A 16,665-nucleotide genomic window follows, 5' to 3' on the forward strand; every position below is an offset into this window, starting at 1 on the left:
CCGGTTTGGCTCATTGGACAGAGCGTCGGCCTGCAGACTGAAGGGTCCCAGATTCAATTCCAGTCAAGGGCATGTACCTTGGTTGTGGGCACATCCCCAGTAGGAAGTGTGCAGGAGGCAGCTGATCGATGTTTCTAACTCTCTATCCCTCTCCCTTCCTCTCTGTAAAAAAAATCAATAAAATATATATTTTTAAAAAGATAAACAAACAAGGAGCTTTTCTATCCTTTTCCGGTGTTCAAGATGTCAAAGCGGGGATGTGGTGGGTCCTCCAGTGTGAAATTCTGGGATTTCCCCGGGTCTCCCATTGGGAGCCGTGATCAACTGTGCTGACAACACAGGAGCCAAACATCTGTAGATCACCTCTGGGGACGACTGAACAGACTTCCTGCTGCTGGTGTGGGAGACATGCCGGCCGCAGTCAGAAAAGGCAACCAGAGCTCAGAAAGAAGGTACAGCCAGCGGTGGTAATTCGACAAGGAAAGTCTTACCAGAGAGAATATGTGTTTCTTTATTTTGAAGATAATGCAGGGCTCACTGTAAACAATAAAGGCCAGATGAAAGGTTCTGCCACCACTGGACCAGTTGCCACGGAGTGTGCAGTTTTGTGGCCCAGGATGATCACATCCAGTGCTGGCAGCATTGCATGATTCTCTGATGTATTTGTAAGGAAAAACCCCTAAACATTCTTTTCTTCCCCCACCCAAAAACAAACAAACAAAAAAAAGGAATTCTAAAATCTGTTAAAGTAACCCATAGAGAGGCAGAAAACAAAAACTAAAATCAGGTCAAACAGAAAACAAAAAATAAATGGTAGACTTAAGGCCTAACATTAGCTAATAAATTATAGAGGTACAGCAATTAAAATATAGAAATTGGCAGAGTGGATAAAAAAATTGGGAAAATTTCAAAGATTCTTTATATGCTACCTGGAAAAACAAAACCAAAGTGCTTGGCCTAATTATTCCTCTCATAACTACCTCTTTTGATCTGTCACCCACACCACTGCCAAGTGCTCTCTGAATGAATTAAAATACCGTAACTCAGTGGTTCTTGACCTTTCTAATGCCGCGACCCTTTAACACAGTTCATGTTGTGGTGACCCCCCAACCATAAAATTATTTTCGTTGCTACTTCATAACTGTAATTTTGCAACTGTTAATGAATCATAATGTAAATATCTGTGTTTTCCGATGGTCTTAGGCTCTACAGCAGCGGTTCTCAACCTGAGAACCTAAGACCATCGGAAAACACAGATATTTACATTATGATTCATTAACAGTAGCAAAATTACAGTTATGAAGTAGCAACGAAAATAATTTTATGGTTGGGGGGTCACCACAACATGAGGAACTGTATTAAAGGGTCGCGGCATTAGGAAGGTTGAGAACCACTGCCGTAACTCCTACGAGCCTAATGGTGCCATTTTACAACATTCAAAATAAACCAGTGGGGTGGGGCCTATTTATAATATCTCTAGTGAATATATATGGAGATAATTCAAATGATTGGACCCGAACACAAAATATGCCTATAAAAATGCAACATTTTTAGTTATTGTCTTATGCATTATTCATGTGTTATTGTTATCTCTGATTGTGGGCAGAGAAGATACTGTGCAATATCGCAGTCTTTTGAAATGTAATGTCCTAGGAAATGGTGTCTTTTGCTGCAAGGCCCATATGCACTGGAAAAGAACTTGTATCTGTAGCATGATAAAATGTTCTCATCGTTTTGGAATCACAAAAACTTGTCAACTAATTCATAATTATCCTAGAATCAAGAATGGGTGTTTTTACTAACAGAAGTCCTGTAGAGGGATTCTCCATCACCTATCCATAAGGGTACGCTATCTCCAAGTTCCGCATGAAATACAAAGATGTTCATCATGAAAGGATGCATGCCCAAACCCTCCTCATTTAGTGTCCACCCACACAGAGACTAGGTCCCAGAGTGTAAACTATCTCCTCCAAATTTCTGTTCTTGAATACTCCTACGTGTATATGCGGTTTGCTTATTTGAAACTTAAAATGTCCTCACAGTTGTTTTGAGGATGACAATGACAAACTTATAATAAAGCAAAGCAAACAAAACAAATACCCTGGCAACGCACTTGGTCCTTTCACATGGGTGCCCCTGGCTTCACACAGGAAGTTGTTGCACCTGTACATGCATTCCTTCACAGCTCTCTTTGGCCCAGTTAGTCCCAGAGCCTGGAAATCATATGAGCTGTTGGATGGGAGGGCTGAATTAGAGGTGAGTGGTGCTTTGGTCAAATAGCAGAGCTGTGAGATGCTGGGCTAACCCTACAAAGAACAGCTGGAGTCACAGTCAACAACAGCCTTTGTCTTGTGTCCACTGAAAGGGACTGTCAACCACGAATCAGTATTTCCAGCCCCATCGGCATAGATGAGCAATTGTTCTCAATCATGCACCTTTAAAATGCAAAGGTTTGTGCTAGTGGTGAACTTTCTCAGCAATCACTGAAATACTTTTTAGAAAGCAGCACGCAGAGGCAAGCTTTAGGAGTAGAGAGAGGGCCAAACCATATCCTCACCCATTCACCCACTGATCCATTCATAAATGTATTCATTCATTCAGGATTTGTTGGTCGACCAGCAGTCCAGGTTTTGAGTTAGGTTCTCTAGAGATACAAGAATGAATAATGCTTGGCTCTTCCTCCCTAACAAACAACAAATCATAGTACAACACAGCAAGAGCTCTAAGGAAATGCTTCTAAACTACATTTTCCTACAAGACAGATACACACATTAGCCACTATGACCCAAGTCTGGGGAACATGGCTGGGTAGCAAACCTGATAGATAGGTGTTTCAGCATTTTGTGCTTTTCTACCTTTCTTATGCCTCCTTAATCCTTCAATAAAAAACTTAACTCCAGCTTCTCCGGGATACCAAGTAAAAGCAGTGGAAATACAAGTCCTCTGAAGTTCCTCTCATCCATCCCAGTTTAGGCACTGAAGTGGCCACTTGGATTCTCCCACCACCAGTGATGGTACTTTGCTTGCTGCCTGGGGGGCTTCCTTTGGTAGCTGATGCTGCTTCCCTCCCACCACCATTTTCTTTTTCTGAAGTTGACAGGGGAGGCCTCACTTCACACCAGTATCTGGGGCTCCTATTAAGCTCCAGGGCAGGAACAAGCCTTGATGGTATTTTGGTTTCATGTCTAATGGAATTTAGGTCCAAGATTCCTGGGGTCTGTTTGGAAGACATTTGAATGGTACTTACCTAGTGTTACACTAGAAATCACTTTTCCCCTCCGACCCTGAACTGGATCACACCTTGATGGTTCTCCACAGGATATCTCTGCATATTCAGGGCACTCAGCCCAGAGGCAGGCATTCATTTTGGTCTCCCTATATTGTCTTAATCCACGGATTGAAGGGCTTGCTACACATCCATCAATCAGTATGTCATCTAACTATCTCCATTCCTTCTATAACCTTCTCTCTCTCTCCTGGAGAGACTATTCCTTCACACACCAGAGTCCCCATGGTCAGCATTAGCCTCTTCCCCCTGCAGGTATAAAAGCTAGCTGGTGTTTGCAGATGCTCCACCCTTCTTCATCCAAAGCAGCAGGAGAAGAAAGCTGACTCTACAAAATTCCCTATCCGTGTGACATTCTGAATTCCAGCAAACTATAGAAACTCCTAGGAACCCTTGCAGCTTTTCAGAGTGAAGGGAAATAATATTCACTTGCTCTCTATATTTATACCAGAACTCCCAAAACATTTTAAATTGCAAAAGGGAAAGGGGAAGGGAAGATAATAATTGAGTTACTTACTTAGCACACATGAGAATAGAACCGCGCAACACATTGGGTAACTTTATTACATTTGATCTTATTATCCAAAACATGTCAGTTCTACAAATGAATGCCAGAGAGTAGGAAGTGTTCTTAATAGAAAAGTGACTGGTTTTCCGTCTGTGGTAAATTGTCACACAGCCCAAGGTTTATCCCAGTGAAAGGGGCACATTTAGTCTTCCCAGAACTCTTATATGAACTTTTACAGAATCATACAGGGATTATTTCAATCATCAGGATGTGCCTGAAAACCAACAAGGTCAAAACCAAAATCTTTGGGTCTTTGATCAATGGGCAAATTCAAAAGCATCTACTATGCCTTTGACACATTACTAAACCCTGAAAGGTTACAGAATGCAAACAAAACTTGATCTTCAAGTAGTCTCCTGTGAGAGACATATATGCATGTTACTGTAGAGAAAGGGCCTCAAGGAGTCCCTGGCACATAAAAAGCCCCAACCGGTGGTAGCTTTGGTTATTAGCTTCTGAGCTATAACAGAGGCACACGAGGTTTTAAAAACTGTCCATGGCAGCACAGCGCCGAGGACTGAGTGGGAAGATGCCCATGGTCTTACCCAGGAGGTTCTTTGATTTGTACATTGGAGGAGCAGTACAGGGTTTTCAGGGGGAAATGGAAGAGCATTCCAGGCAGAAGGAACAGCACAGAGAGAAGCAAAGGCTTGAATTCACCTTTACCAAAGGAACCCAGAGTGTGGCCAGGGTTGAGAAGCTGAGGTGGGAGAAGATACAAACGTAAAGGCTCATTGGACTCGGGTGATGAAGGACCTTAAAGTTCAGGATTTATTCTGTCGACAATGGGAGACAAGTTTTTTACAGAGGAGATTGATGTCATCGAACTTGTGATTTAGAAAGATTACTGTGCCCCCCTCCCCCCCAAAAAAGGGACTGGGTGGGATTGCTGAGAGGCAGGAAATGCAAGCCTGTGTTAGGAAGGGGGGATATGGTGAGGAGGGGACCTAGAACAGGCAGCGCCCTGCGGAGAATGAGGGAGATTGGGAAACATTTAAAAGACAAGCTTTTTCATTATGAATTACTCTGCTATTATTCTTTCCAAGTTAGTGGGTGTAGTTTGCAATGATGTTCATGTCTATGAACGGCAAGTTCTTGAAAAAAAAAAAAAGAAAGACTGGATTTTGCCAGCTCTGTGCCCCGGCCTGAGGAGGACTAACCTGTTAGACTCCGCGGGCGCCCCTTAGTGGCAGCTCTTGGAATGACTGGCTCAGGACCCAAAAGCTCATCAGCCACGAGCAAGAGGTTTTAGCAACCTGTCTTGAAGACTTGACCAATGCCACACTGAAGTTTCATCGCACGTTTTCAGAGAGGTTGGGACACTTTCTTGCTTGGGTTACAAGGGTGAGCATTTAAAAGGTGGCTTGTTTCGGCCAACAAAATGAAATGCTGCATTCCAGATACAAGAGTGGGAAGAGGGTGGGGAGAAACAGAGGCCACTGAGGGAAGAGCCCTGTGACATCTCCCAGATCATCTAAACCTGAGGACCAGGCTGCTGTCAGTCACAGGGCAACGAAGGAAGCACCCCTGCTGTGGCCCTGGCATGTGAAGCCAGGGACCCTCATATAACAGCAGCAGAAGCAGCCGTTGCTTGGTGCCCGCTTTGGTGTCAGGGGCACAGAAGTTTAAGATGGAGGACTAGTTTGGCTTCCATTTAAATTGCATCCTCAGCAAATAGAAGGAACAAAGAGGCCCTGAATTTGGCAACTCTCTCCCTTACACACCCTTCCTATAATCAATCCATCCCCAAGACCAGGAACTCTGTCTGTAAAATCTTTCAAATCCAGCTTAAATTGACCACGATGTGCCACTCTGCCACTGCCACCGGGTCGGGCCACCAGCCCCTCTTGCCTGGATTCTACACTAACCTCCCTGCTTTCACTGTTGCCCATCTGCTCCCACAGGCAGCCAGGATTTTCACTGTAAAGAGTAAATCAGGTCAAGTAACTCCCCTACTCTAGGCCCTCTGATGGCTGCTCATCACTCAGAGAATAAAAGCCCATTCCTCACTTGGCCCACCCAGACCCTCCCTGCCCCACCCCGCTACTTCTCCAACCTCATCTCTCACCACCTTCCCCTCGCTCCCCGCTCCAGTTCCTCTGGCCTCTTTCAACCCCCTGGAACACACCACGCTCCTGCTTTTGGTCTCTGTCCTGGCCAGACCTTCTGAATGTGCTTCTGTGACATGTACCCCAACCAGCACTCTCTCCTCTCTCTCACCCCTTATCGTGCTTCCTCTCCCCCAATATGATTTTTCCTGGTATTTTATTGTACCACTGTTTATTTATCTCCCACTCTGGAGTGTAATCTCCATGAGATCAAGGATTTAATCTGTTTCATTAACTGCTATATTCCAGTGACTAGAGTAATGTCAGGCACATAGTAGGTTCTTAAGAAAGACTGACTGAATGAATGAATGATACAGTATCCTCGCTTCCTAGCCCCCTCCAGTCCTGAAAGAACTATTCACCTTTATCCTCACAACCTACTAAAACCACTAGGACAACCTGACTTCCCAGAGTGAGAGATGGAGCAGGCTTCACTGGGAAAGCTCAGTACATTTTCAAGACACCAGGTTATGCTCTCAGAACACTTCAGTTTCTGTCAAGAATTCAACAGCTGCACCCACTCTGCCTGAGGAGGGGACTTTAAAGTGTGCATCATTTTAACAGTAAACTTCAGAAGATTAAATATAGGTAAGTCATAACTCTGAATGACCTCAATCCACTCCATGGATGCATATTATACAAACAAAGTCAAACTTTAAATAACTAATGCATGATTTTAGTCTTTCGATTAAAAAACTCAAAATCAGTACCTCTTTTGGAGCTAATAAGAATAAAAGCTAGCTTAATGCTAAAGGAATCAAATGTCTTCAGAAGGGCACACTAGTCAAAGGCCAGAGTGCCCTCTACTGGCCATTGGCAGCAAACAAAACCATGGGGGCGGGGGATGGGGGGGGGTGAAGGGGGAGTGATTGCAAAGAGGAACCAACTTTATATTCAAATCCACAAATGAGATTAAAAAATCACCTTAATCCCTCAAAGAAATAGGGGAAAAGACTCCATCCCTATTTTCAAGGAACACAAATTCAGAATTAAAACAGTAGGAAAAAGAATGCAATCTAGAACATACTGTGGAGTGGTACCAGAGCTGAGGTTTATAAAAGGACTAGGAGTCATCCGGGAGTGGTGTGTACATGGGAAGTTATAGTCCAGGTGATGGCTCTATAGATGCAGCCTGGAGGTGAGAGAGCACATATTTAAGGATGCCAGGAGTTGAAAGCTGTGACAGTTACTCTTGGTTGCCTACTCACCAGTTATTTCCCGATCTGTTTTTCCTTGCCGGTGTGCTTTCATCTTAGTGGCAAAAAGTAACAGGTACTGATTTTTCTAACTGTTCTCACGGCTAGAGGCCCATGAGATATAAGGAATCATGTGCCTGAGGAATTGTTGGGATATCGTTTCTTTCATGATAACAGAGGAGACGCCCATGGAGAGGGCCCAGCATTTTCAATCTGCTTGTTGAAGTTGTGAAGTTGTAGTCCTTGAAGCTATTGCAGCCATCTGGTGGCTATGAATGAAGATACCACCAACACAGTAGTCTTTGATGTTATTACAGAACTGCTGAACCACTCTGGGACCAACCAGCTGTGGACTTTCTTGTTGTAAGGTGGGAAAAAATCCTTATGGCTTAAGCCACTCTTGTTAATTATTTTGTTATTTATAGCCAACACACACACTCATTGGTAATACTCTTATTCTGACTTGAGGAACAATGGAAGGTTCTAAGAAGGACTGTAACACAATGAAATGTGATTTCAGAAAATTCAGACTAATAACAAGCAGAGAATGAATGGAAAGGGCAAGAGGAAAGGTCAGAAGGCCAGTTAGCATATTTATAAAAGTTTAAATGTGGGTAGGGGGAGGTTGATGGAAATTAGGGTCTAACCTCTGAACTACTAGGTATAGAATAGAATATATAAAAATATTTAAAAAGTAAAATAAACATGACTGGGTCATTGCAGGAGCTAGAAGATGAGATGAAGGGATCGAATCCCAAGTTTGGGGCTTGGATAAGAAGGTAGGTGAACAGGTCATTGTTTGATATGGCGACTTTCAGAGAAGGAGCAAGCCAGGATGGGATGCTAATAATGAATTGTGTTTGGGACACACTAGGATTGAGGAGCCAAGTGGAGTCCAGTGAGCAGCTGAGTTTTATATCAGGGGCTCAGAAAAACGTGGACTTAAGATAAAGATGTTTGACATATCCACACGATTATGGTAAGTGAAGCCACAGAAGTAGATTTGGTCACTGTTTTTGGAGCATATGTAGAGTAAGGGAAACAAGAGAAGAGGGCCAGGGAAGAACCCTCATGATGACCAACATTCAGAGAAAGGCAAGCAGAAAAGCCATGTTGAGTCTAAGAAACAGCAAAGAAAGCAAGCAAAGAGGAGGACGTGTATCCTGTGGCAAAGGAACAGAAAGGCTCCGGGAGGAAACTTCCAACTTCAGTAGAAATGAATGAAATAAGGACAGAAAAGGACAACCCTGGGTGACCTTAAACAGAACGGGTCTGTGGAGTGTTGAGGAAAGAAGCAAGAAAGCGTTAGCAAAGTTGAAGTAGGGGACCTTGCAGGCAGAGAGTAGACTTCTGCAGTTTAAGATCTCTGAGGCAATGCAGTTAGTGGTGGTATTAGCATAGAAGTGAAAAATCGTTCGAGGTGGAAATACAAAGGAACTGAAAGCCCAGGTAGTTGAACTGGTCATTAATGCGGTGAAAGTAACCAGAGATTCCTTCCCATTCACCGTGGAAAAGTAATCCAGGGGTTACCAGATGTTCCCACTGAAGATTCCACAACGAGATGGTAGAAAGAAGTCTCTGAGCCACTTATCAAAGTTGTCAGCAAATGGGGTGGGTGGTGAGTGACAGAGAGGAAGAAGGATGGGTAGAGCCAGACATCTTGAGCCTCCCTCACAGTGGGAGGGTTGGTTATAAGAGGACAGCAGAGTGTGGTTTGGAAGCAGTAATGGAGAACTTGGAGGACACTGACTTCGCTACTCTCAGTAAGCAGTTCTCAACACTGCCTTTCACCCATGGAGTGTCTACAGATGATTTTAGGATTATACCCCAGAGATTCTAAACGGGTCTCTAGTCCAACCTAACCCATAATTTTAGATGAGAAAACCAAGATCCAAGAAGCAATAAGTGACTTGTGCAAGGTCTCATTTCCCTAGACCGCCATCCAATGGTCTCTACACTACACTTCCCTAGCGCTCAATTTGGGCTCTATTGTTTTATAGTTGCTCTAGTGGCCTGATGAACATATTCGTGAACATTAAAAGGAAATTAATTACCGAAGCTCAGCAGTAAACCAGATTCGGGGCCAACAGTGCCCCAGCAACAGCAATCCATCGTGATTCCCCATTCTGACAATGGACTCTGTAGACGAAACCCTACCCTTTGAAGTGTATATCTCCACCTTGCCTTAGGACAGTGGTCGGCAAGCTCATTAGTCAATAGAGCCAAATATCAACAGTACAATGATTGAAATTTCTTTTGAGAGCCAAATTTTTTAAACTTAAACTATACAGGTAGGTACATTGTTATTAACTTAATTAGGGTACTCCTTCAATCGCACTGTACATGCGCACCCGCACGTGGTATTTGTCTTAGGACAGTGGTGGGCAAACTCATTAGTCAATAGAGCTAAATATCAATAGTACAACGATTGAAATTTCTGGCACAAATTATGCCCCCAACATAGTTAATCTCCCTGGGCCTCAGTTTCCTCACCTGTAAAATGGGGATTTTATAGATTGAATGTTTATGTCCCCAAAACTCAAATGTTGAAATCTTAACTTTCAATTAGAAAATATGACGTCACATCGTCTCAGGGTCTGAGCATATATTGCATTTAGTTACTCCATTCCTGACCTTGGGAATAGCCCCAAACATGCAAATGTGATATGACTTTCTCACCCAGAAGACAATCAGCTTTGTGAGTCAGATGTTACTTCTGAAGATCCCTCTGTTCATCTTCAGGTCGGAAGAATGAAGTGAATCATTTTGGGAAAGGAAAGTCAATGACCCTCTTCAGATGTGTGGACAAAGGTCAATCAAAGTATTCACGTATTTAAACAAATGCTGAGGGCCAGGCCTAGAATTCCTCTAGCTAATGATTCCAGAACCCTCCAGTTGACTTGTATCAGAAAACACATTGAATTTCATATTTTTAAGAGAAAAGGTGGTATTCATGCATTTCTAAAAGGGAGTCTTGCTCTTTACACAAAATGAGTCGTCTCCACAACGACCAGGAAAGGGGGCACTTGACTGGTAGAAAGGTGCATTCCACACCTCCTGGTAGGAATGGCTCCATACAGGAAATAAATGCCTCAGACTATTAGAGCATGGTAAAGCCAAACATTACAATCAAGAACTAACTGAACCCAGATTAAGCACAACTGAGATTAAATTTTAGCTTTCTGCACAGCTCACCTATGCAAAACAACAACAACAACATGCAGATTGGATGATATGGTTTTTTCAGGCTAGGGATAGTTTTTCCAACAGCTGGCATCCCACCTTGCTTTGGTGAATGTTTAACCATTGTTAAATAAATAAATCCTAGCTGCCAGTCCTCCGGAGGCCCATTCCATACAGCTGCTCATGTGAGAAACAGTTTGTTCACATAAATCAATGCCTGAAATTTGAAGCGTCTGGCCCAGTGACTTCAATTTTAGGCTTATATCTGTAACCAGTTTGATTTCTCTGTTTATTAATAGCATGGCTCACTTGATTAGCAGTCCCACTGACCTCTCATCACACCTTACCTTCAGCCTCTTTGGAGGATAACAGCCTGTTTCTTTAAGAAAAACCTGAGGACCTTCCTGAGATAATGAGGGAGCATTCCCTAAAATTATATATACCCATATTGTCACTGTAACTTCTGGGATGTTACTTTTATGCAACTTGACTGGGCCAGGGAAATAAGTGAAACATTATTTCTGGGTGTGTCTGTGTGGGTGGTTCCAGATGACATCAGCATTTGAATATGTAGATTTGTACATTAGATGGCCCTCCCCAAGGTGGGTGGGTGTCATCCAATCCATGGTGGACCTGAATAGAACAAAAAGCAGAGGAAGGAGGATTCACTTAAGTTCTGCTTAAACTGGGACCCCAGTCTTCTGCCCTTAGATTTAAATGTACACCATCAGAACCCCTGGAGCTCAGGTCTTTAGACTTGGACTGGAATTACACCACTGGTTTTCCTGGGTCCCCAGTGTGTGGGATGCAGATTGTGGGACTTCCCAGCTTCCATAATTACATGAGCCAATTCCTTATAGAAAATATCCTTTACATATAAATAATAGATGGATAGATGATAATAGATAGATGATAGATATCATTGCTTCTGTTTCTCCAGAGAACCCTAATACACCCTTCAGAATTTCTGAAAATCTACAGCTTCTCATGGAGTCAGTAACTATCAGAGCCTAAGTATTACTTATGTAAGCTGTAACTGAGTAACTTAGCATTCTTGTTAATTCCGAAGATAAAATAGCTTCCTGGCACCTAGGCTGGGGTCTTGAGATTCTCCCTCCTGCTACAAGAACAGAGCTCCTTGAAGAAATGGCCAATTCCAGTTCTGAGGCAAGGAACCTACCAGATGAGCCTCTGTACCAGGAAGCAGGGAACCTAGGAGAGACTCTCAGAGTTGTATCAAAAGGACTCAAACAAAAACTCACAGGCAGGCAGTAGTAAGCTGGCTACAGAGAGAAAGGGGATGGAGGGAGGTAATAAAGGGCAAATAAAGGAGGTCAAATGTATGGTGACAGAAGATTTGACTCTGGGTGGTAAACACACTATGCAATATCAGATAGTGTATTATAGCACTGACACCTGAAACCTGTATAATTTTACGAACCAGTGCCATCTCAATAGGTTTAATTTTTAAAAATTTAAAGGAAAACAAAAGCTCTTTTATGTGGGCCAGCATTTAATTCCCTTCCAACTGGAGAGCTTTTCTTCTCCAACCCAAAGCCTTGTCTCTCCTACTCTAGCAGCAGGGCAATGACCAAGGCTGGGACTCTCAGGGGACCCACTCATATAACCATCCTGGAGCTCTGCCTACTCAGTCTCCATTTACCGGGTCTCTCCAATTTGCAACCTTCTTTCTTTAGAGACCCACGGGCTCCAACCTTTCAAGCTCCTGCTCTCTCCTGGCATAAACAACGAATGGTCTCTTAGTAAATGCATTTGAGTTATTCTATCCTGGATGCAGTGTCCAAATAACCAAACTCATAACCTGTCACTGTTTAATGCTCTAAAAGTTTGCTGAAAAGAAGTGCAAAGAGCATTTGGATAATACAACTCATTTTCCCATTGACTTTACCATCCTAGAAATGTCTCACAGAGGAAGGCTTTGGAGCAGGAGTGAGACGAACTGTTTCTAGTCCCAAGTCTGCAAACCTTGGTTTGGTTTGGTTTGATTAAACCATACGGCATGCCCAGTCTGTCAAACACAATTCTAAACACGTCATTACTCATTGAATCCTCAACAACCTTGAAAATGAGGTAGATAGTATTATATCCCTCTTTTACAAAGAAACTGAGGCATAGAGAGTTTAGGGAGTCTACCCAACATAACAAAACTAGTGAAATGGGGATGGGGGGAAGGCACTTGTGTTTTGAATGTGGGGACTTGTGTCCTCAACCACATAATACACGTTATTTGGAATGCTGTGTGTATGACGCAAGGAGAGAATGGGCTTTGGAGTCAGAAAAATTTGAGTCAGAATTCTGAGCCTCAGGTACTGCATATGTAAACTAACACCGCCTTTCTTCGGTTTGCTGTGTGGATTAAATGAGAGGATATATGTCAGCAGCCATGGGAAACCTTGGGAAATCCGTGAAGCACAGGCGTTAACAGACCATTGCCTACAGATTTCTAAAGGAGACACTTGAAGCATTTGAGTCCTTCCCTAGGAAACAGGCCTCTCATATGCAGCAATGAAAGGAGAAATGTTAAAAAGTCCCTGTTTGGTTAGAAATTGTGCTTGCTTGATGTTTATGTGTCTATAAAAGCACAGGGAGTTATCTGTCACAAATGAGGTAAGAGAGTTGCAATTAGATATCACCATGGGCCTACCATTTCTACCCTGAGGAAAACCAATTACCTGTGTCAGAGCACGCACTCCCTCCCCCAGGGAACACGCACTGGGTGGCCACCCCAGAGGCCTGGCTGTGTGTAGCCAAAGGCCCTCTCTATCCCGTCATCACCAAGGGAGCCAGGCCGGCCCTGGAGTCAGGCGTGTGAAGACAATTGGAACATCCTGCCTTCAGCAGGGGCTGAAATCCACAGTTCGTCTCTGCACAGTGCTTGGCCCTGCGTGGACAGGCACACAAGGGACAGTGAAACCTCTGACTTATTTCTCACCCAAGAAGCTGACATTCTTGTGATGAAAAGAATCAGAGTAGGAATTTCAGTATAAATGTGGCAGTGTGAGACAGAAATTTCGCAGTTCTCCTCCAGGATGTTATTCAAAGAAAATATATTGGCAATAATAGCAGTATGCATAATGCCACTTGGCGCAAAGCTAGCAGAGATATATAATCCGTAGCCTCAAAACAATATCTAACAGATGTGCAAAGTAGCCCAATCAGGTGCAAAAGCTACTTAGGAAGAAGCTGTGCAGGGGGTTGGGGGAGGGGAGGTTGCTTCATGAGCTGGCCCAGGGGCTCACAAGATGCCGGCAAGAATCCACTGCCTCTAGGTCCTGGGCCTACATGGATGTGACAGGGAAATATCCCGAGTATAAGAAGAGCTGCAAGATCTGGTGAGAGGGGCCGAAATGGCCTGAGCAGAAGCTACATGGGGAGGGGGGAGGCCTAGCGTGCACCACTTCAAAGTCGTCTTGGCCTCGCCCACTTCTTACTCCGGCCAAAGCTGCGGCACCCACCTCCAGAGACGCCTTCGCTGGCTGTGCACACATGCAGGTGGGCAGAGCTGTGCCGTGGGTAAGGCTTCCTACCTGTGCTCCCGGGGAACTCCTGCATCCAGCCATGGAAAGCCAGAAGTGTGGGGCATGGGAGCCAATAAATAAATGCGTCCCCGTTCATTCCCCAGGTGAGTATTTCTCCTTTGTAAATTCCTGTGGGCTCAAGCACTAACAGCCAACAGGACACCTTTAGAAATGCACCTTTATATTGGCCTTTTCTTCTGTCTCAATTCCCCGCTTCCTAATACCCCAGTTTCCCCCAAATCGACTCACCTGCAAGCATTTGTCTCAGGCTCTGCCCGTTGGGTACAAGCTGAGAATGTTAGCACCAGAAACTGCCTTAGCAAGCGAACTCTTAAAATGGGACTGTGGAGGTGATTACCCACCAGTCAGATTGCGAAGATCCATTTATGGTGGCCATGAGGGACAAAGCATCACAGGAACTCGTACCTGTGGGGGCACAGGGACAGGTGGAAGGTGAAGAGCAGCCCTTGAGCAGCATAGGAAAGTGGTCATTGTGAGGACTGGGGAGGTCGCTGGCTTTGGGAACTGTTCTGAATATCTTGAAAAAAAGATAACTACCGGTCAGCTAGCCATGAACTGTGAAAAGTAGGGGTCTCTAGATTAGAAGATTTATCCCCGGCAGCTGTAGGGCAGGCTTAATGGAAACCAAACTCAAAACCTGTCAAGGAGGCCAAGTGACAGAGAAAATTAAACCGACAGTCTCAACAGTTCCCTTATGTCATAGTCAGGAAGAGCGGGGCCCAGAGGACGGGGATGGAGCCATCCAGGTGGACAGGGCTCAGAATCCAGAACTCCCAGGTCCCCTAAGCCATCCCATCCGAGAGAGGCCCACCTTCCCTACACCTCACCAGAGGACAGCAGCCTCCCCGTCTTGGAGACCCTGCAAAGACTTCACCTGAGGCTGCCTCTTGGCAAGCTCCACGTGGCTGCCTTTCACTGGCTCTCGGCTGCTAGTGTCACCCAGAGCAGAGAAATGCAGTTCCAGCTCTAGGAGCAAGTCTATCACCGGATCTCACTCCTATGTGGAATCTAAGGAATAACATAAACTGATGAACAAAAATAGATCCAGTAGAAGCATCGAACAGACTCAGAGGGAAGGCAGGGGAGGGTGGGTGGGTGGGAAGAGTCAACCAATGAACTTGTATGCATATATGCGTAACCCATGGACACAGACAATAGGGGGTGCAGGCCTGGGGTGGGGGGCAGGGCGGGCTGGGAGAGGTCAATGAGGGAAGAAAGGGGAACATGTAATACTTTCAACAATAATGATTTTTGTTTAAAGAGGAGGAGGAGGCTAATAGTACTGGCAGGAACTAGGGGAAGATGTGAGGGAGGGGATCTCGAGTGCTGAAGTGGGGATGGGTGTGTGGGATTCGAGGTCAAACGAGGGAGCGAGTATAGGCATGGGAGGACTGTCCTGTGACTCAGCATTCAATGGCGCCCCCTCCCCATGTCACTGAGCTTGGGTAAGGCAATGGCCTACAGGGAATGAGGCGGAGCTGCTGAAGGTGCTGTGTTTGCACAGCGTTAAGGAAGAGGTGAGCAGATTTATGGATGTGAGCATGTCAGATGGAAGACTTTTCCAGACAGCCCATTATGACAGTACCACTTGCCACTTAAACCACTGTTCTTTCCACTTAACTAAAATGTCTCCATTTTTACACTTCAAAACAATACTACTCACAGATTAGGGAAAACTTAAGATCTGCTCATACGGTCCATGATGATAACAAAACACCCAGGAAAATATGTCAGATATGTATCTGATTACAATGGGGTTTTGTTTATTTAATTTTGGGTGGGTTTTTTGTTTTTTTTTTTTGACCAGCAGAGGGCAATCTAAGTCTCATTAAGCTACTTTTGGGGGGAAAAGAATAGAAAGAAAAAAAGAACTTAAAAGACAATATATAATAATCAGATGGCACCAAAATGTTGGTGATTGGGTGTCAGTCAGTCTGTCCAGGCTTCCTCAGACTTAGGATCCATTTCCTCCTTCCCTGCACCGCCCCCTCCTCCCACATCTTCCGCCTACACAATACATTCCCATCCTTTGATGTTTCTAGAAGAAACATCAAGGCAAGAGAAAGGCAGTTACTGCTCCTGTGAGGGATTGACCCCGTGCATTCTGCAATCCTTTTAACTGTCTCTCTTCATGGGAAGCACTGGCCTTACAGGTGAGAGGAAACTGGCTGCTCCTTTCTCCTTCTTAGTTGCCAACCCAGGTCTATTAACTAATCGCCTCCCGTGGAGGCACAAATCTAAGAATGCCCCGGCCTGAAGCAGGTTTCTCAGTGGGGCCTGAAGACTGCCAGACTCAGAACTGTGGGGTGGGGCAGGCTGCCTGCTACCCCTGTGGATACTGGGCCCCACCCCAGACAACAGAACCAGAATCTCTGGCGTCAGGACCCAGGAATCTGCATCGTAGCTTGCAACCCCCGTGACTGTTAGGAACAGAAATGTGTGATCCACTGATCAAAACAAGCAAAGACCTGACACAAGCCACACAAGGCACTGGGGTCTAACGGGAGACACACCTCCCTCTGATTCCCTCACGAGGCGTGAAGTGGACAGCCAAGCCCGGGGGAAAGGCCGGGAAGAAGGTGGGCTTTCTGAGTCGGCGCAGACGCAGACCCAGCATCACCAACACCAGATCCTGTCATCAACATACATGGGGAAACACTTGGGTGCTGTGGGTTTGAGTGAGGGTGGATGTGCATGCATCCAATGTTACTTAATCAATAAACACGAATGTCTTTTTTTTTTTAATCAGAGAAAATGGAAAATA

At 44.7% G+C, this 16,665-nt stretch overlaps 1 pseudogene; it reads left to right on the forward strand.

Annotated features, from left to right (window-relative positions):
* Positions 1-240: 240 nt before the first annotated feature.
* On the forward strand, positions 241-650 carry LOC114232767 (60S ribosomal protein L23-like; annotated as a pseudogene).
* Positions 651-16,665: the final 16,015 nt, after the last annotated feature.

The sequence above is a fragment of the Eptesicus fuscus genome, chromosome 15 (assembly GCF_027574615.1).
Source record: "Eptesicus fuscus isolate TK198812 chromosome 15, DD_ASM_mEF_20220401, whole genome shotgun sequence".
In the NCBI taxonomy this organism is placed as follows: domain Eukaryota; kingdom Metazoa; phylum Chordata; class Mammalia; order Chiroptera; family Vespertilionidae; genus Eptesicus; species Eptesicus fuscus.